This window comes from Melozone crissalis, unplaced genomic scaffold (genome assembly GCF_028551555.1).
Source record: "Melozone crissalis strain CALT ecotype California unplaced genomic scaffold, PUWL_Pcris_2 ptg000013l_1, whole genome shotgun sequence".
Classification (NCBI taxonomy): domain Eukaryota; kingdom Metazoa; phylum Chordata; class Aves; order Passeriformes; family Passerellidae; genus Melozone; species Melozone crissalis.
The window spans coordinates 61,642,188-61,662,451 of NW_026535791.1; the positions used below are offsets into that span (position 1 = coordinate 61,642,188).

Here is a 20,264-nt window from a genome sequence, read left to right on the forward strand (position 1 = left end):
TAAAACGTTCTGCAGAGAAGCATTTATTTAAATGACATTTTAAGGAGGATCCATGACAATTTCAGAAGGAAAACAAGGAAGAGAAAAAGGAATCAAAACACTTCCTTTCTCAGTTTGAAAACTGACATCTTTATTCAAACATTTTCACCTAACAGAATTATAACACGGTGACTTTGTGCCAGTTTGGAACAAAAATAGATACATAATCTTCAAAAAAATCATCATAAAATCAATCTCTTTCCTTTGACCTGCTGTCTAATTGTCTGGAATTATATCATATAGCTTAAGAAGCTGCCAAGAAACGTCCAAATTCAAAGACATTATGAAAGTAAGCAGAAAATAAGCTTTTTTTTTTAATGTAACCTCACTGATTTTGTAAAAACCTTGGCTTGATAGCCTCTTTAAATTGCTTTTTTTTCTCTATATGTGAAGATATAAATACCCTCTTGCTGCTAGATGTTTTTGTATTGCTAGGGATCTCTGATCAAGCTGCCTCACTTTTTATTAGCAAAAATAAATGTTATAATGTTATTTGCCATACCACCAAAATCTTAAAATATTTTCAGTTCTTATCTATAATTTTGCAGGTGAGAATTGTAGCTGCTGTTGAATGGGATTTAACTGGAAGCTCACTTTTCCTTTTAAAAATATGCATTAATGTCAGGATGGGCACAGATGAGGCAAATCCCCTTCTTCCTGGCAGGCTGAATGAGTGATGTTGGCAGGTGGGAAATCAATGCTTCTTTGGCCTGGAAACCAATAACACAAAACTAAAGATGGGACAGAGGGTTTTTTCAGTGTCTCTACAAAACCAAACCTCATCTTAGGGACTCCTGGAGTCCATTTCCAGAGCCAGGTCTTTACTCTGCACTGCTGTGCTGCCCCTGGCCTGGATGTGCAGAAATCCAGTGGAGGCAACATCTGGCACACCTTGGAGAGGTGAGGTGGAAACCAGCTAATTAGGAGGCTGTCACTAGAGGGCAATGCAGCACTTTAGCTGTCCCATCCCTGCCACCCGGTGTGTCCAGCCTGAGCTCTCCAGGAGCTCCGGGCAGCTCCTGATCCCGCCCGCAGCCCGGGTAGAGGCACCTTACTGTAATTCACTGCCTGAGGCTGTGCGCATCCACCCAGCCCCGGCTCTGCCCTGCGAGGAGACGGAACGGCCTCACTCTGGAGGAGAACACTGCTTACACTGAATCCATTTCCTTATGAGAACAGCCTCACTCTAGTCTAGAGGAGGACACTGCTTAAACTGAATCCATTTCCTTATGAGAACAGCCTCACTCTAGTCTAGAGGAGGACACTGCTTAAACTGAATCCATTTCATTAGAACAGCCTCACTCTAGTCTAGAGGAGGACACTGCTTAAACTGAATCCATTTCATTAGAACAGCCTCACTCTAGTCTAGAGGAGGACACTGCCTGAACAGAATCCATTTCATTAGGCGGAGGCTTGTGGGACTTTGCAAAACCTGCAATGCTTGGTGTGTAATTGGCAGGCCTTTAGTCAGATCAGGGGATATCTGCAGGTAACAGGACCTCCTGGCAAGGTGATATTGTAGAAGACAACAGCAGAAGAGGGACAAGAGCTTGAGGGCAAACTGAGTGTTCATATAAGCAAGCAAGAACCCCATTTAAGGCCAAGAATCACAGCAGTTGTTAGGCATCCAAAATAGCATCTATTCACAACCAGTTTTGTGCAGAGAGAGAGAGAGAGCAAACAACCAAGTTTAGAATGGGAGAGTCCAGAGGATATGTCAAATTTTGAACTCAGTGTTGAGATGCAATAAGTTTGGTGCTGCTGTTACATTATGAGAGTTAGGTCTAAGATTCTCAGTATTTAAAGAAGATGCTTATTTTCACAGAAATGGAAAAATTTCTCTTTTTCATGCAGATTAAAATTCTCTACCCAGTTATAAATCAAAAATTAACAACTTTATCTAGGTCAGGCCATTGAAGCTACATTAAAGTTTTATCCTCATTCACTAAATTTTAATTTTAATGTGGCACATCTGACAAGCCTTGTGGGACTACTTAGAATCCATTGACATCCTTCTGTCACTGGTATCAAAGCCTCATCTTTGAGACTCTTGTTTCCAGATACCTAGCTGTCATTGGATTATTTTGTCTCTGCAATGGTGTCACAATTGATGGCTGTGCAGGCATTCACATGCATGTCCCACATATGTCAGCTAAAGCTCACACACCACAGAAATAAACAGCTTTACCTCGAGAAACACAGATGTAGCCACTTAAAGGGGAAGCTATAAATCATTTTTTATCCCTTCCAGCTTTTTTTAAGTTATTGTAACTGGTTGCCTGCAAGGAAAAACTCTACAACAACTCTACAGTTCAATTTGCAAACAATATTTAATTACAGGACTGGTTATGAGAAGAAAAAAAATATTTTCCATATCACTGCCATCATTTTTATGACTATTTATGGTAGAAATGTTGATGTACTATTTGACAAAACTGTCAGTAGACCTGGAAGACATCTAATTCTAGAGTAGAAACAGTTCCACATTATTTATCTAGTCAGTCAGTTCAAAATTATGGCAGAAATTTAGTGTTTCAGCTATTGTGGCCTTTAGCACCTGATTAATTACCAGGCTTAACTACAGGCCTCTTACAAAATAATAGTTTTGACGCATTCATGGAATGTCAAAGTATGTTCACAGATCCTTCCCTGGCCAAAACATCACTGCCAACATTTCAAAAATACAAATGGTGAAATGCACATCTATAAGGTAGGTGTAAATGGCTTCATAGCAACTTCTTGGAAATTAATTTGACCCAGGAAAGAATCCCAAAACTTTTCTTCTGTTCGTGTTCCCAAGCAGTTGCCAAGGTTTGTGCTCAGACCTCAGACCTGCTGTTAGCATGGCTGTGGCTCAACAGGGGCAATACCCAGTCAGTCAGGGCAGCTGGCTAATCCTGGGCTTGTGTGCAAGAGAGAGGGGAAAGATGTAGGACAGAAAGAGACATTCCTAACACATGCAAAATGACAGCACATGGCAAAATTACACAGAGATTTTCTTTTCATTTGCAGTTGCACTGCTGTCTTTCTTACAGGGCCCCTCTGACACACTCAGGGAAACACCACCACTGTCCTTGTGTTTCCCAGGAGGGAAGGTGTTGCACTAGGTCTGAACTCACCAAAGTATTACATCACCCTGCATTTCTCATCACAAACCTGAAACTTCTTCCTACTGGAGGTCTTTAAAGTCTACTTCCTCCTTCTGGGATTCTGCACATAGACCAAAGGCTTTCAGGCACCAGAGGCTTCTAACAGACACGGGGCTGGGATGAAGGAAAGGAAGGACAAAACACATCCAGTAATACATGCTGTACCTAGTTAACATAAGCTGGCAGTGTTCTCACTGCATCTTTGACTTCGAATGCAGCACGCACTCCATTCTGTCCCCATCAGTATGCATCAATCTTTTAACCTGAATTTACAGACAATGTTAAATGTTTTACCTGTCTCACAGTCACTTGAAGCTTTCTGCACTGTTTTCTCACTTTCCTCCTTCAGAATCACTGCCTCATATGGGGAAACTGTGGTTCACTTACTTTCTTCTGTAAGAATAAAAGTGTGAAGATAAAACTCCACGAGTGACAAGAAATGTTTCTGCCCATTAGGAATACTGGCCTGGTTCTCTAGCTAGTCTGGCCTGGTCTTTAGGTGGGAAGACTGAATAATGTACCTCACAGCAATAAGGCACTGGTAATTTTTCTTAAGAAACAATATTTTATTTACATGTGCTTGGTATTGATAATTGACCTTCTGGTTCAAAGCTCAAGTTCTACTCCTGAACCCAGCTACAACTAAGTCCCAAGTATTTGTTCTTGACATATTAGGATTACATTTCTTGAACTTCAGCTTTGTTTTTAATTGAATGCTGATGCATAATCTTACCACTTATTAGCCTTATTTCTCTTTCCTGTTGCAGACCCTAAGTGTTCCAAGCACCATTCCTCCTTAAAAGTAAAGCTCCTGCTTGTTTGCTTTTTCATTTCCTTAGCCAGCTTTCAGATTGCATTTTCCTGAACACCACAGCTATTTATTCAGGGAAAGGACTAAAGGACAGATTCCTTCTGACATTCTCAGCATGCTGCTGTTAAGACTTCTGGCTTCAAGGGCCCACAATAATGGAAGATGAAAGCTTTTTAACAGTTCACCTTCTTGAGTAAATTACTAACACACAAAGTTCAAAATAGGTGCAAAATTCATATTCCCCTCCTCGGGAACTGACATCAACAAAAGCAAACTAAATGTATCAGGACCACTGAACACACATTTTTTCATTTACATACAGCAGAGAAAAAAATTACTTTTTTCCAAAGGAGAAAAAGAAGTAAATAAAAAGGCCTTTTTATAGAGCCTAATTTCAAGGATATTTCAGTATCCATTCTCCATTATTTGTGCTTGGATTTATATCTTCCTGCACACAAATCAGCCAATTCTGCAATTTGGCTTCATTAAATTACTTTATACATAATTCAAGATGGAAGTAAATTCTTTTCTTTTTACTCACACCGTCCCTCTTTACACCTGCAGTCAGTCATAGGACTACATTTTGATAAAGTGGCTCAGTGACTGTTACATCTTCTGACAGTAGCAAACTTAGAAACATTTTTCAAGCATGGCCGTTCCTGTGGCTAGGGGCAGGGTGAATTCCAATTTCCATCAGTAAAATATATGTGAGCCACAAGGAGTACACTGCTACCAGAGTCCCTGAAGCCATGAAACATCCAAAGCACTCAGAACAGCTCAGGCACTTTGTCCCACTGACCCACATTCACCACCAGTCCCTGCCCATTCAAATATGCTGTTTAGACTTCCCTAAGTCCCTGTATCAGTTGATGCTTGTGACTGACTAACATTCTCAAATACCAAAAATATTTCTGAATTCCAAACAGGAAAGGACATCAGGTATTACAGCTAGGAAGCATTTTGATTAATGTTGACCAATATATTAAAAAAAAATGAGGAATAGGGTCATCACTTTCTTTTAGACATCAGATATGGTACTTTGCACCAAGGAAAATCCCCCACTGAGTTTGTACTTGCCTAGTAGAGGAGAAGTAAAAAAGGAACTCAAATCATTTAAAACTTTTCTCATCTGTCATAACATTAACAATTTTCCAACTTTAACACGGCCCTGAATACAACATAGGCCTAAAAGCAAAAATAAAATGAAAAAACTCCCCAAACACCTTCATCTTCACATTAAGATGGATTTTTGCAATGAATGAATAACCTCTTTCACTTTTAATTTAGACCTACCCATCAACATGGCTGTTATTATTCACAGCAGCAAAGTCCTTGTCACACTACAGCAGAAATAATAGCTGCATCTCTGTGTTCTGTTTTCCCCAAGAATTCACAATGTTATTTAAATAAGTCTAGTATGCCATAGGTACAGCAGACAAGGCTGCTTCTAATGAAGGGCTATTTTTATTTCTGTCCCAATTTTATATAACATGACTGGAATTTGCTTGAGGAAGAAAGGATCGTTAATAGCATGCCATCTCTCCCCTGCATGCAAGGACTCATGACATCCTTGGACATTTTCAATAGTCATGTTGACATCTATATCCTACCAAGAAGCACTATGTCATTTACTAAACTGCACAGGCAAGATAGTAACCTTGGTGTTTCCATAATACATGATGCAGTGTTTTCCTGAGAGAAGCAAAGAAATAATCTACTGCCAAGTAAGTCAAGAACTAAGGAAAAGCCATCATCTTCTTCCTGTGTGCCTCTCCAAGACCCAGCACAATGGGATGTCCCTGCCTGCCTCGTGACTGGGACTCTGATCCTGCTGCCACACTGGACCATTGGGTCTCCTCTCCTGCATGGCAGGAAAGTGAATTACAGCATTGAGTAAAGCTTTCCCCAGTCTAATTCCACAGTTCAGTCTTTCAAAAGGACCTCAGTGAGATGCCCAGAGCACGTGCTGTTATGATAAGTGCTGGGTATTCATGTCCCCAAGGCCTATCTGACTGCTTCTGCCTCACTTTCCACAGCAATATTTTAATTCAGGATCCAGAGGAGGTTCCTCTGGAGAACTATCTGAAACTAAGATGAACGTGTGCTTTCCAGGTCACTTTTTGAAAAAAAAAAAAATGCAGGTATCTGCAGTCTCATAATTCACACATAAAATGGTATAGAAAAATTAATTACAAGTGACACAAGTTGTTGAGTTATTATATTGTACTTAGAATCTTCACCCTTTTTGTGGACAGCCTCCAAGTGTACTTAGATTTCTTTAGGTGAAGTTCTGTAGCATATTCAGTATTTGTACCAAGGAGATCATTTGGGATGTATCAACAAATGCAACTATTAACATAGAGCCTACCTTTCAAGAGAGTTGACAGCCAGCTGTGATGGAAGATGTAGGTAGAGGCATCTTATTGTAATTCAGATCTGCTGAAAACCAAACAGAAAATTAGGTAATGAACTGAAAAAGGACATTGATATGAAAATGTCTGTTTAATCACCCCAAAAAGAACTGTTTCTCTGGTTTCAGACATATTTTTATGCCAGGCTTATTATTTCAGGCTTATTTAAGTGTTTGGAGTTCATCTTAAAGCCACCATTTAGAGCTGTTGTATTCAGAGGTAAGTGATCACTAATCAGAGAGGAACATGAGAAATGTTATATAACTCAGGGTAAGGATCTCTGCAGTAGAGGAAATTTTGGAACTAGCCAGAACTTGCAAGGAGAGACTAAAATAAAAGTAGTACCTAGATGACAGGCTTTTATTGATACAGATGTTTTACCTTTTAACTGTCTATTTGTGAAGAGATAAAAAATACACCATGTCCTGAAGGAAAGGCTGTCTTGAAGTGTGTAATGAGCACTGCCAGGAGGCAAGAAGTTTCTTCCAGGACCTGGTTTCCAATACCTTAAGGCTGCAACCCACTGAACCAGGAGAGGCTCTGCCAGCAGGAGAACTATAGAGGTGAAAGAACTGAAACACATCACCTGAAAGGTAGGGCACCTGGAAGACCCTGAAGCTCTTTGCTCCAAACTTGCTGAGATAACCTTGCTGAGAAAACACAAAGGCCCTTTAAACTGCCTTTCATGGCTTATGTACCATTCTATATAGGTAAAGTGAAGAACACATTCTGAATACCTAGCAACCTCAAAATAATGTTCAAAATAATAGACACACCCCTAAATTCTACTGAAGTTAACATCATTTTTCAGTTTGAATTTTGAATGTTATGAACTTTTATGATTGCTGAGCTCAAATAAAAATCCATGCCCTAAAGTCCATAATATTACAAGGAATCCTAGTCAAATAATCTTTTTTAAATCAAGCATGTATTTAAAATTGTGCAATTTATATCAGAGTTAGAGCTGAAAAAATAAACTACTTAACAAAAAAGTAGGTTTATGTCACAGTTGGAACACAATAAATATAGTTTATTCAGAGCAACCAGAAGTGATTTTTGTCCAGGAATATCTTATTTCTATCAGTATAACTGTGTAGTGCATCACTTCCATGTATGTGTAACAGCAGTTCCCAAACTGTGATCATTCTACTCATTTATAGTACAGTGCACAGATAAGTGATTAGCTCCTCATTTCTCTGATTACAGTAGGTAGCAAGGAAAGAGGTGTGAACAGTATGTTGCTAATGAAAAAATGTGGGTGCCAAGAATGAATTGCAATAATTGTAATATTTGATATTAAGAAGATGAGAAAAAGAAATTACTGACACACTTTCTCAGCTGCTCACTCAGTCACCATACTGATAGGTAAGCTGCTCAAGACTTATGTATGAGAGACTTAATACAGCTAATAATAAATTATAATGAAGTCTGAACAAGGATATATGAAAATTACTGTGTCCACATGAAATTTCCTACTGCAGGAGGAAAGGCTGAGTCAGCAGGAGACTGGAGAGCTGTAGTTATGAAATGGAAATGAGCTTTTCAACTCAAGGAACATCAGAGAGATGGAGTTCTAACTCCCAGTGAAAGCCAGCAGGCAGAGCACATAACCCACCTGGTCCCATACAAAGTAAGAAAAATGCAAGCCCTCTCCCAGTGCCATGTCTGGACTGGAACAGTGCGCAGAAAACATATTTATTGCAGCTTTGTGCCACATTATCTCCAGGGCTTCAAGCCTCTACTGCAGGGTAGGATAGTTAGCTTTCCTATTAAACATGGCAGGATACAGCTGGAAGTTGAAGCAGAAGAGATTGTGTTTAATGAAACTTCCCTGAGTCTTACACTTCAGTGGTGTGCTAAGACTTAAAAGCATTTTATCCAAAACCCTGGACTCTTCTGTAGAATTCAAAATACAGACCTAGTGTTCCAGCTCAGCAAAGGAATGATGCAGCAGTCCATCACTGTTGAGAAATACTTTTTTCCAGGTGTCTGAGTACAACCCTTGGGGTGACTAATCCTCTACCTCAGTTTGAAAATCCCAGCTCCACACTGTTCCCAGCTGGGAACAGGAGTGTGCTTTTGAAGAGACTCTCCTGAGCATTCCCCATGACATCATTTTGCTTTTCAGTGCAGGGCAATCTCAGAGCACAGACTGTGCTCATTTGGGATGGAACTGAACTGGGGTGCCCTGAGTGTGCTGCATTGCTTGTGGGCACTCATTCAGCAGGGTGGAAGTGCATCTTTTAGAGGGTGTCAGTGTGGCTGTTGAGTCTCCTGCATTCTCTGCTCACCTGTGCAGGATCACTCCTCTATGAATACAGAAACACAACTGTGCACCCTACATACACCACTACTGCCAATATGCACATCTCAACCAGGAAGTTAGGAGAAAAGAATTCTGAGATGGAAATTGTCTCTTTAACTGAAGTGAACATTTGAACAAATGGGTATTTGCAAAGTTACTAATATAAACCCCTTTGTACAACTTTACAGGGACAGGGAATATAAGAGCAACCAAGGGCATTCAGACAGACGAGACAAGCATATTGTACCTATGAAACGTTCTTCATCATTACTGAAAGCACTAGTGCTTGCATACAAGGCATGTAACTCTTGTCATGTTGTCTGTAGCATCATGACAGAGCTTATAGTTTCAGGAGGGATGTGGGCTGAAGATTAATTCATTTCATATGCATTCAGATATTTTCATTTTCAGTTTTTTCATTTTCTCCCATATGGAAGAGACAAAAAGACAGGCAGCTTTGAAGGAAAAACCTTTTTCGTTTTAAACATTCTTTCCTAAAATTTAGTATTTCCTCTGAAATAGCATATTGGTCTTCCTTAAAAAAAGATTTGAATAGTGAATAATAAATAAAATAAAAATATGTATCTCTTTAATAATGAAATGTTGGAGCACTTTGTAAATTTCTTTCCTTTGTTGTTGTTGTTGTTGTTGTTATTACTTGATTTTCCATTTCAATGAAAAACTGATGCTTGGAACCAGCAAATAGGCATGCATCTGTTGAATAATGCTAATTCATATTCAAGCTGTGCTACCTAATTACAATGCATTTTTCATGGTACCATCACAGATAACCATGGATGATTCTTGGTCAGTCACGACTTTCTTAATTAGCAGGAACCATTATATTTTTTGACTTTTCATGGATTGAATAGGGTATGCCTTCCAGCTCTCATGATCAAGCATACTCCCTCCCCAAAGCATAGGATTAAAGGCATTATATTGATCAAATTACAAGCAGACATCTTTTTGCTTTGCTCTGCAAATGTAGAAATTAAATATTCACAAACCAAATGTATTACAGTGAATAAAAAACTGACTCAGTCCTGGAAAAGCAAAACACAATGTATCTGAGGAATTTCACCCTAAAAAGCTTCCTTCTTGAATAATTTTAAGAGTATTTTTAGATATTAGTGTAGGTGTTGGGGAAAAGCCCACATTGCTTTAAAGTCTGCCTTTTGTTTAAAACACCATTTCAAGAGATGATGTTATGCAATTAGAAAGAAGAAAGGGAAAGAGTCTAAAACCAAGTGATTCAACCCCGTTATAGTAATAGAATTTCACACAGTCTGTAGAAGGTTCTGTCTCAGAAAGCTTTAGAAATATTCTCAGGTATATCGTTTAGTAGATCATTAAGATATATGTTCATATTACATGAAAATATCAATCAAAATCTTTCTTTCCAAACAGGTTTAGACTAAATTATTCTCTTTACAAGTAAGTCTCAGTCTATATGAGTTTCTTAAATACCAAGTCCAAAAGTACAGGAACATTAAATGGATGCTTTTGCTACCTGCCTTAGATCAGCTGCAGTCCTTTGTGTCATGCAGTGGGCACTGAATCAAAGAAAAATTCCATCTGTGTCTAGTAAAGAGGCTGAGCTGGTACTGGAAGGATACTCTCCACAAAAGAGGAATAATAGAGCAAAGAAAACCCAACATTTTTTCCACAAACCTTCAAGACAGAGACTGTTTCTGAGGGAGAAAACACTGTTTACTTTTAGTGCTGCATGCAATCTTTAGTCCTCTGCTTAGGACTGCCAAAAATCTTCTACATACCGGGTCATATCAATAGGATTTTCCAAAACAATATCATTTTTCTGAGAACAGCCACTAGCAGATATTGGGTGGGAGTGGAAGGAGAGAGAAGGCACACAATCATATACTTTGCTCTTATATGAACATACTTTGTTCTCATATGCCCTCCTCACTTCTGGGAGTTTGGACAACACCCAACAAGGAGGTTACAGCCAATATATGGGGCTTAACAGGCTGCCAGCCATCTTCTTCCCATTAATGCCCTGGCCTGCTTTTAACCCAGTTCTATTTTGTACACTGACAAACTCAGGCATCAGTTTCTGGATGAATTCTTGGTGTGGTTTAAACAGCTTTCATGGGGTATCTCATGTAAGAGGCAGCTAAGGGAGAAAGGAAGGAGAGGACTAAAGGGGATCAAATCCCTATCTCAACAGGTTTCAAATCATGGAGGCTTTCTGATCATATTGGAAACTTTGTCCACTGTTCTCTCTGTGTACTTACCTGGACACCATCATCTATGTTATTTAAAATGTGTGTAAAACAAGACTGTGTAAATTTTTGCCCAGGCTTCCAGCTGGAGCCTCTATTGCAATATATCAAAACATGACCTTTATCTCTCAGGAAGGCATGACTTTGCAAAATTTTTTGGTTTTTGTAGCGTAGGTCTGTTAAGAAAATAAAATTTCACAACTAAACTAGAGATTATTGTGAAAAGACAGTCCACTGAGAGCCTGGGGCTACTCACTAAACATGGCAAACAGGCTACAAGTCAGATTTATTCCAGTGGAGCCTGCATAACATGGTGGCACCAGCCAAATGGAAGATTTAATGTCTTCTCATGTATTTAGACCAAAAATCTTCCCACTACACCACAGATACTCCTAAGAAGAAGGTCTTTTAGGATAGCAGAGCCCTAACAATGAGAAAAACAAGGCTTTTGAATTTTACCCTTTTATATATTTTTTAAATCTGGCTGAAGAAGCCCAGGGCCTGTTTTTTAGTTCCATTCCTCTGCAGCTAAGTAGAAGTAACAGAAATGGCAGGCAGGCAGATAGATTGGGTATATTAGTTCACATTCTAAACAAATAGCAAAATTCCTTTCAGCAATTTATGCACTGACAGGCCACTTCAGCTGCTGGAACATCTCTACTGAAGTCCAGAGTGCTACCTCTAAACAATATTTTACCATCAAGGATACAAAGACCCAAAGCTCAAAAATTAAAGATTAAAATACTTTAGGTAATGACAACATACATGTTTAAAATTAGTTCCAAATGCAACAGGGTAATTATTTACATATGAAGTCCCAAGGTTAGATATTATTTTTCTTTTACTAGGAATACTAGGAGTTGTGGGAAGATGCCCATGTGTTTTAATGTTATCAGCTCGCCATATCTATTCACCTGTCAGGTGCTGCACCATATTTAGCAATTCCTGTCAGCTCCTTCACGACATTCATCACTGGATTGCCATTTTTGCCTATTCCTGAATACCCTGCAGCTGCTTCTCTGAAAGTGTGAGTCATCCAAAACTGTTAAATCTTAAAGCCAGTCTCAGTTTGGCTCCCAGCAAAATCAACACATATGACAAACCATCTACACTTGTGTGGAGGTGTTCAAGGGACTTATAGTGAAACCCTAAAGTGTTGTGGGGAGGCAAAGATTCCAGCACCTGCACACTTTGCATGGTGTGGAAGCTCAATAACTCCACTGTAATCTCCTGGGGGCTAACCAGGAAAGTCAGTCAGCACCACCTCATGAGCTGCAATTCAGCTGTGGTGAGGCACCTATCCCTTAAAATAGGCTTGATGAGCAGGAGGAATCCCATGCCCTCACCCACTGCAAACTTGACGTGATCAGTGCTCAAGCTATGCTGATGTCACCATTCTCCTGTACACAGACTTCACAGAACCACAGAAAATGGCAAGCTGGAACAGACCCACAAGGATGATCGAGTCCTGATCCCTCACAGGACCGCCCCAGGAATCCCACCACATGTCTGAGAGCATAGTCTAAATGCTTCTTGAACTCTGTCAGGCTTGGTGCCGTGATAATTTCCCTGGGCAACCTGTTCCAGTGCCCAACCACTCTCTGGGTGAAGAACTTTTTTCTAATATCCAACCTAAACTTCCCCTAACACAACTTCAGGCAATTCCCCTGGGTCCTGTCACTGGTTATCACAGAGAATAAATCAGTGTCTGCCCTTCCTCTTCCCCTCATGAGGAAGTTGTAACTGCAGAAGTTGTAACAGGTCCTCAGTCTCCTCCAGGCTGAACAGACCAAGTGACCTAAGCTGCTCCTCCTATGTCTTCCCCTCAAGGCCCTTCACCATCCTCATGGCCTCCTTTGGACATTCTCTAAGAGATTAATGTCTTTCTCATATTGTGGCACCCAAAACTGCCCCCAGAACTCAAGATGAGACTGCCACAGAGCAGAACAGTGCATAGATGGACAATCCCTTCCCTTGCCTGGCTGGTGATGCCGGGCCTGATGATCCCTCATGATCCCTCATGGCCCTCATGGCTGCCAGGGCACTGCTGTCTCATGTGCAACTTTCCATCAACCAAGACCTCCAGGTCCCTTTCTGCAGCACTGCTTTCCAGCATTTCATTCCCCAGTCTGTCCATACATCCAGGGTTGCCCTGTCTCAGGTGCAGATTCCAGCACTTTTCCTTGTTGAATTTCACATGGTTGATGATTGCCCAGTCCTCTAATTTATAAAGGGCCTCCCTGCCTTCCAAGGAGTCCACACCTTCTCCCAGTTTTGCAGAGTTGCTCAGTATCCCATCCAGTCCTGCATCCAAGTCATTTATGGAGATGTTGAAGAGCACAGGGCCGCGGATGGAGCCCTGTGGAACTGCACTAGTGACAAGTGCCCAGTCTGATGTCACCCTTCACTGTAATCCTTTGTGCCTGACCCATGAGCCAGTTGCTCACCCATCACATGATGTGTTTATCCAGCTGTGTGCTGGACATTTTGTCCAGAAGGATCCTGGGAAAGACAGTATTGAAAGTTTTACTGAAATCCAAAGGCTGACTTCCCTACATCAACTAGGGGATTTACCTTGCCATTTAGTTATATTACACCAGAATCAAAGCCAAATTTAAGATCAAATCTCACCAAACTTTGACAAAACTCTAAGCAGCTATGAATGCTATATACTTAAAATACTATATATGAACATATATATCTATATATGTATATATATAAATGAAATTCCATATTTATGCATATGAAACTTCTAAGGAAGGTGCCTTCTGATCAATAGAAATACTAAGAATTAATTAAAATTATTTCTAATTAATCAATCTTTATATCACTGAGCAAATATAAAATGGAGCTCAGCTGGACATAAATTGTTCACATTAGGCAGCCTCTTAAATGCTAACAGCAAAAAAATTTGATATCTGGCTGCAGGAATTCTTTCAAACAGCAAAAAGAAATAAACAGAAGCAATACATTTAGTTATACACATATGGGAACAAAATTGCAAAGTTATACACTGACATTTTGTCAATCGTTTGCTATAAATGGTGCATTTTTAAGATTGCCAGAGATTATCACCAACGGCCTGATGTTCAGTGCCTTCCCCTACAATGATGTTCTCAGAGGCTGTTTGAGTTTTGCTTGGGGAGGTCCCAGGAGGTAATTTTATTTTGTTTCAAATTTTTCTCTCCTGTAGAAAATCTGATAGAATATTTCAAGTGGTAAATGTCGATGTTCTATTATTACTTTACATATTTCAGGTTTATAACTGAACTACTGAGTGGCATTAGACTGTTTTGTACGTTTCCAGCTATTCCAATTCTTTGCTTCATAAACTTCTGAAAACAATAAAATCTTGTTTTGATGGAGCAGCTTCTAAACATGACCACAAGGTAAAATACCAAAAGCAAACCTTCAGGCTGTTTATGTAAGCACTAGGGGAGTGATTACAAAGTAAAACAAAAAAATGTCAAAAGTATATCGATCAGTGGCAACATTTGGTATTTATTTATTTATTTTAAAATATTAAAGAAAAAAATTAAATACTTAGAATGTCTATTTCAGGCTACCCAGTGGACACCACACTTTTCTTTCTCCCCTACACAGACTTCATCTCTTTCCCTCCCCTCTTAAAATTCTGATTTCAAAATGATTTTGTCATCTAGGCTTTTTTTATTGTACAAGAACAGAGCTAGGCAGCCAAAGATAAGCTCAACATTTATGTATTCAAATCTGCATTTTGCAGGCATTTCTGCTCTTTTGGCATTGTTACTGTTCCTCAGTTCCTTTTCTTCCTAAGATGAATTGTAGAGCCTTCTTGCAGCCTGGCACTGGCCAGCCCTGATGAATGTCTAGACCTTGAGGTCGAGATGTGGTCAGAGGAGACACTCTCTCCTATGAGATTCTTGCTGTAGAACTGGGGAATATGATTCACCAAAGTCTTGAAAATCTAGAAGAATTACCAAAATGATTAGGAGTCCGGAGCATAACTCTTACTAGGAGAGATTGAGGGAGCTGGGTTTGTTTAATCTGGAGAAGACTGAGAAGGGATCTCATTAATGCCTATAAATATCTCAAAGCTGAATGCCAAGAGAATGGTGCCAGACTCTTTTCAGTAGTGCTCAGTAACAGGATGAGGAGCAGCGGCCAGAAACTAAAACTTAGGAAGTTCCACCTCAGCATGAGGAAGAATTTGTTTGCATTGAGGGGGGCAGAGCACTGGAACAGGCTGCCCAAGGAGGTTGTGGAATCGCCCTCTCTGAATATTCAAAAACCACCTAGACACAGGTGACCCTGCCTTGGCAGAGATTTGGCCAGGATTATCTCCAGAGGTCCCTGCCAACCTCAACAGTTCTCTCACTCTGTCAAGAAATGTATTAAAAAACTCACTGTATCTCGATATTCACTTGTGGGAACACTGTGTAAATGGCATCTGTCAGAGCAGCACAGGCTGCCAGAAAACCGGGGCCATGGAGGGCTCCCCATGCTGGGGACACAGGGCAGGGCCTGCAGCCCGGCCCAGCCCAGCCCAGCCCGGAGCAGGGCAGCCACAGGAAAATGGGGCAGCCCCAGCACAGGCATCTCTCTGGGGCTGGGGACAGGAATGATGTGGGCCTAGAACACGAATGTTCTTGGGCTGGGGGCAGGAATGGGTTGGGGACAGGAATGTTCTGGGGCTGGGGGCAGGAATGGGCTGGGGCTGGGCTGGGATGTGCAGCTGCAGCTGTGCCTGGCTCAGAGCTCATGGCTGAGCAGGACTGTGGGGAGATGGAGGATGGCCCTGCTGCAGCAGCCCTGGGGCAGGGGATGGCCTGGGGACAGCAGCCCAGCAGGGGATGGGGAGCCCTAAGAGGGCTGTGTTTGCACAGACAAGACTGGCGGTGTCCTCAGGGCCCTGACAGCACAGGGTGTTATTGATGTAGCTTTAGGCCAAGGATTAGATAGTGAGGCATAGTCTCTCCTCAGCTGGGTGTTTGGTGACTGATGGGAAACAGTGCGTCCAAATTAGATTTGCTGGTGAATGTTTGGGCTGTTTTCAGAGGGCTGTTACTGAGTAAGACTGATTTGATGTCTTCTGTTTTGCACAGCCTTCTTTCCTCACTACTGCACTGATCACTGCACTCATCAGCCAGCTCTAGGCATGAGAACAGTGTTTCTGCAGTTGCAGAATATCTGAGGGGGCAGATTGCTCCAGCCAGCAAAACACATGGCTTGTAGGATGGCTGGTGAGTCTGAGGAAGATACATGCAGGAAAGCAGGTATTGCTGGGGAACAGTGGGCAGAAATGCAGATGAAATCTTCCTAAGAGCAGCACTCCTAAGACCTCCAGAAACACCTTTTCCCTGACAACACATAAGCAAAGCCCAGCCTCTTCTGGCTTTTCCTCCTTGCTCCCCAACCAAGATCATAGAATCCAAGATTCACCAGATGGATTAGGCTGGAAGGGATCTTTGAAGATCCTACAGCCCAGCTCCCCTACTATGGCTAGCAACATGTACCACTAGATGAGGCTGCTCAAAGCCCCATCCAACCTGGCCTTGAGCACCACCAGTGCTGCATCCCTGTAAGTAGTAATGCTGCCTGGCACAGATTCAGTTCTGGCTCTGGGTTGGTCTGATGACTGCAAAATTTACTTATAACTCAACTTCCTGGTGAAGTGTGAAGCTACTGGAATTGCTCCAAACTTATGTTCTCCTACAGATCATTAAAATGGCCACTAGTAAGCAGCGAGATGCAACAACAATGGATCTACAAAGAGAAACAAGTTGGCACCACCATGAGACAGAAAACTATCCAACTGGATTGATTCTTAATAAACTACTGAGTATGGACTTTCACAGAAGGAGTTAGAAGAAAATATACAGGAAAAACAAAGAAACAGTGATGAGTCAAGAAACTTTCATGGTAATTTTGCATTCATTTTTCATCAAGACTCCTACTGGGTCATGTACATATCCTCTATTCTCACATCTTTTGAAATTATGTTTGCAAGCATGAAATCTAATATAGTAATGGTGCCAAGTAAAGAAAGCAGTGTCTCCTTATGTGCCATATGATAGTTTACATGCAGCATAAAGAGGGAAGATATTCTCCCATTGTTCAATATAAATTTTTATTCTGGTGTTAAAAGTTCAAGAAGTCTACCCAACTTTTAAAAACAGTTCAGTTCATTTCAATTCACTCTTTCTCTCAACTTTAGACTAAGCAACATGCTTTCCTATTAAGCCTGATGGAATTTCAGGAGCACTCAGGGTTGGTTTTTTTGCTAAAATAAATAAAAGTGTTAAGCTGTGGGCACATTTTGTCAGATAGGTGTGTCACCTTGTGGTTCTGTCAGACACCAGAACTACAGAGTAATGTACATCAATAAGTGCAGAAATCAGAAGTGGAGGACAGCATTTTACAGTTTGGTTTGCTTTGTTACAGTAATTTTATATAAAAGCCACTGAAATAGAAAATAAGCAAGTAGCTATTTAAAGAACCTTTTCCAATTGCTAAAGGCCTGGGTGAATTTTACAAAGACAAAAAAGTTTTCCACAGATAAGCACCCAAATTTTTATATACTTTTGCTGTACTACAGCAGTGTACCATGGTAGTTTTCAGAGACATCTCTCCTCCTGAGGTTTCTAGGAAGGTTCCTAGGCACAGCTCCATAATGGTGTGTGACTTTATATACAAAATTAGGCATCTGTTAATTAATGTGGGGTTGCCTTTATCACAGAAAGTTACCAGAAATTTCCTAACAAGATAAACTGAAAGCAAAACAGCACAAAGAAGTAACTGAGTTTAAGAATATCAAGAAAGAAATATGATGATTGAGACTGCTCATGCTGCAACAGAGACAAACTTGTTTTGTTTCCTGCAGAAATAAGATAACCATCATCCAGCTACAAAACACAAGCCTGCATTGACAATCTGCCGTAGTTTTCCTCAGTGTAACCTTTTGCACATTATCATTTTCAGCTTAAAATTACATGAACCAAAGAGGCCCCAAATGCAGGCATCCTCCTGAATCTCTCTCTCTATCAGAGAGAACAGCTTAGAGGTTAAAATAGTTCTGGCAACCTTAGTTTTCATCCAGATACTCAGAGCAAATTTTTAATCTGCTCCCACTTTTCCTAAAGAGAAATAGGTTACTGCATGCAAGAACTTTTCCCCAAACTTGTATGCACGTTAAGTAAAAGGCAATGTTCCCCATTTTAAAATTTTGCAGAGTAGAAGACAAACTCCAAAAAGTCTACAGTCTAATCAAAAAGAGAAGATTATTTTCAGAAGACTACTTCAAAATATAAAGAACTAACCAGAACTCATGGCTTTTCAAAGTCCTTGGCTGAAAGAGACAGTTTCTGTATATTTTATATAGATACAAAAAGGAAAGGGAATTCTAATGTAAGAAGAGTCTGCTGAGAGGAAGGGACAGATTGTTCTCAGCAGGCTTGAATATGAACAAACTCACAGGCAAGCTTTGAACCTTACCTTGTAATTGGTGTTGATATAAGAAGAGTGACTGTGTGCAAGAAAGGAAGACAATGCCCCCGTCCCTGAGGCTTGCACTTCAAACCTGATTGAGAGAAATTCTTCCCTTGGTACAATCACTTCTACTTCAATGAAACTCCAGCATAACGAGCATTTTATATGCACTGCAGAGGGACCAGAATACTAATTTCTAAATTGATAAACATCTTCCTCTATTTAGGCTTGTGGCTATGACAGAGAAGGCAGGCATGGATGGAACTCCAAATAGAAATGCCTCTGCAGAGATGAAAGCATTCAATATCCAGTAAATACACAAGTCCTTTACAACAAATAAATCCCAAACAACAATTTTTTCTGGTACCAGAACATTAATTCACAGAAAGATCTTTTAAAAGTCATCACATTTGATTTTGCTTTTGGATAGCTGAAAAGTTATTATATCCCAAAAGGCAGAACATATTTGAATAACAAACTCCTTACTATAACAAGATGATTATGTATAAATATTTGCCTATCACAACAGTGTGCTTGAACTATTGCATCTTTAAAATTGTATTAGCTATCCACATATGTCAAACTGGAAGTGAGATTAATATAAGCAAGTGTCTCATTAACTTCCTTTCCTGCACTGGGAAAATGAGCCATGAACAAATTTCAGAAGTTATGAGGGTTAATTTGGATAAGCAGACAAAGTGTTGATGTTTGCCTGATTTATCTCTTGAGTCTGAACCATCAACCTCATAAGCCTGAAACTCTACTTAGTTTAGCAAGGTTTTCCTGATTTTTTAGCTCAGGCAGAAATGAATGGGAGTTCATGGCATTCTTGTGCCTCAGGCAGGGAATGTACAGGTCTTGCAAATCTGGATTTTTTTGTAAAAGATGTTTTTTATCAGCAGAATTCACTTTTCTGCCTTGCCAGTGTTCAGGACAGAAAATCACATTTTTAGTGAGCCTTTCCTTAATTTTTAGAATGGTGGTATCATGAATGATATCTCTTTTGCCTGATTATTTTGAAAGCCACAATCAAATGACAGACAAGGAAGAGCTGCTAACCTCATCTTTTGTGTGTTATATAATGACTGTTCCCCATTCTCTCAAAAAGTTAATCTTACACACCTCAGGTTATTGGCAGACATAAGTTTCTCCTCCTTCTGAGCACCTACACAGGCATGTTGATCATGAGACATGTTGGTAATTCTAGTGTGAGTATGTCATCCTTGCTTTCATCTAGTGCGAGGGGTTCAAAAGATGGTTGGGCAAGACACTGCAGGAACCAATCCTTTCAGTTTGGGGAGGGAAAAGATTACTTTTAGCTCTGATCCTGAGAGAGGAAAGAAGGAAGACCCTCCTTTTGGGACATGTGCTAGAGGGAGGGATGATGGCAACAGCAGGAAGCAGAATGATGAATGCAAAACTCACAAGAGACAGAACTGCAGCTACAGCACATTGGGGGCAATGGACAAGACACAGTTCAGGAACTGGCTCTACTTTCAGACTGTGAAACCAGACTCATCTAATACCCCTCAGTGTTCCAGCAATCATAGAAACTTCCCTCTGTGTTTGTTTCTAAGATGTTCAAGACCGTTTCTGTTATATTGTGTATGATCCCTTTAGACCATGAACAGCTCTGAACTGAAATACACTAATAAAATTACCTCTGACAATTTAAAGACACCCAAGTTTTACCAGCTGCAGTAAAGAGAAATATGTCCAGCTAAGTCTGTAAGGTTATATTACTGCTAAAATAGATTGCAGACTTACAGACTATTAAAGAAAACGGATTTGTCTTCAAGATACTGTTTTTTCCTCAGAAGGAAAGAACATCCTCTTCAC

General features: G+C 40.3%; 1 long non-coding RNA gene across 1 annotated transcript in view; it reads right to left on the minus strand.

Moving 5' to 3' along the window:
- LOC128934434 (uncharacterized) overlaps positions 1-20,264 on the minus strand; it is a 147,164-nt gene that overhangs the window by 42,412 nt on the left and 84,488 nt on the right. The window contains exons 2-3 of the long non-coding RNA XR_008482856.1: positions 6,368-6,435; positions 3,483-3,581 (exon numbers count right to left, since the gene is read on the minus strand). This is a non-coding gene — a long non-coding RNA (uncharacterized LOC128934434). The remainder of the gene's footprint in view (positions 1-3,482; positions 3,582-6,367; positions 6,436-20,264) is intronic.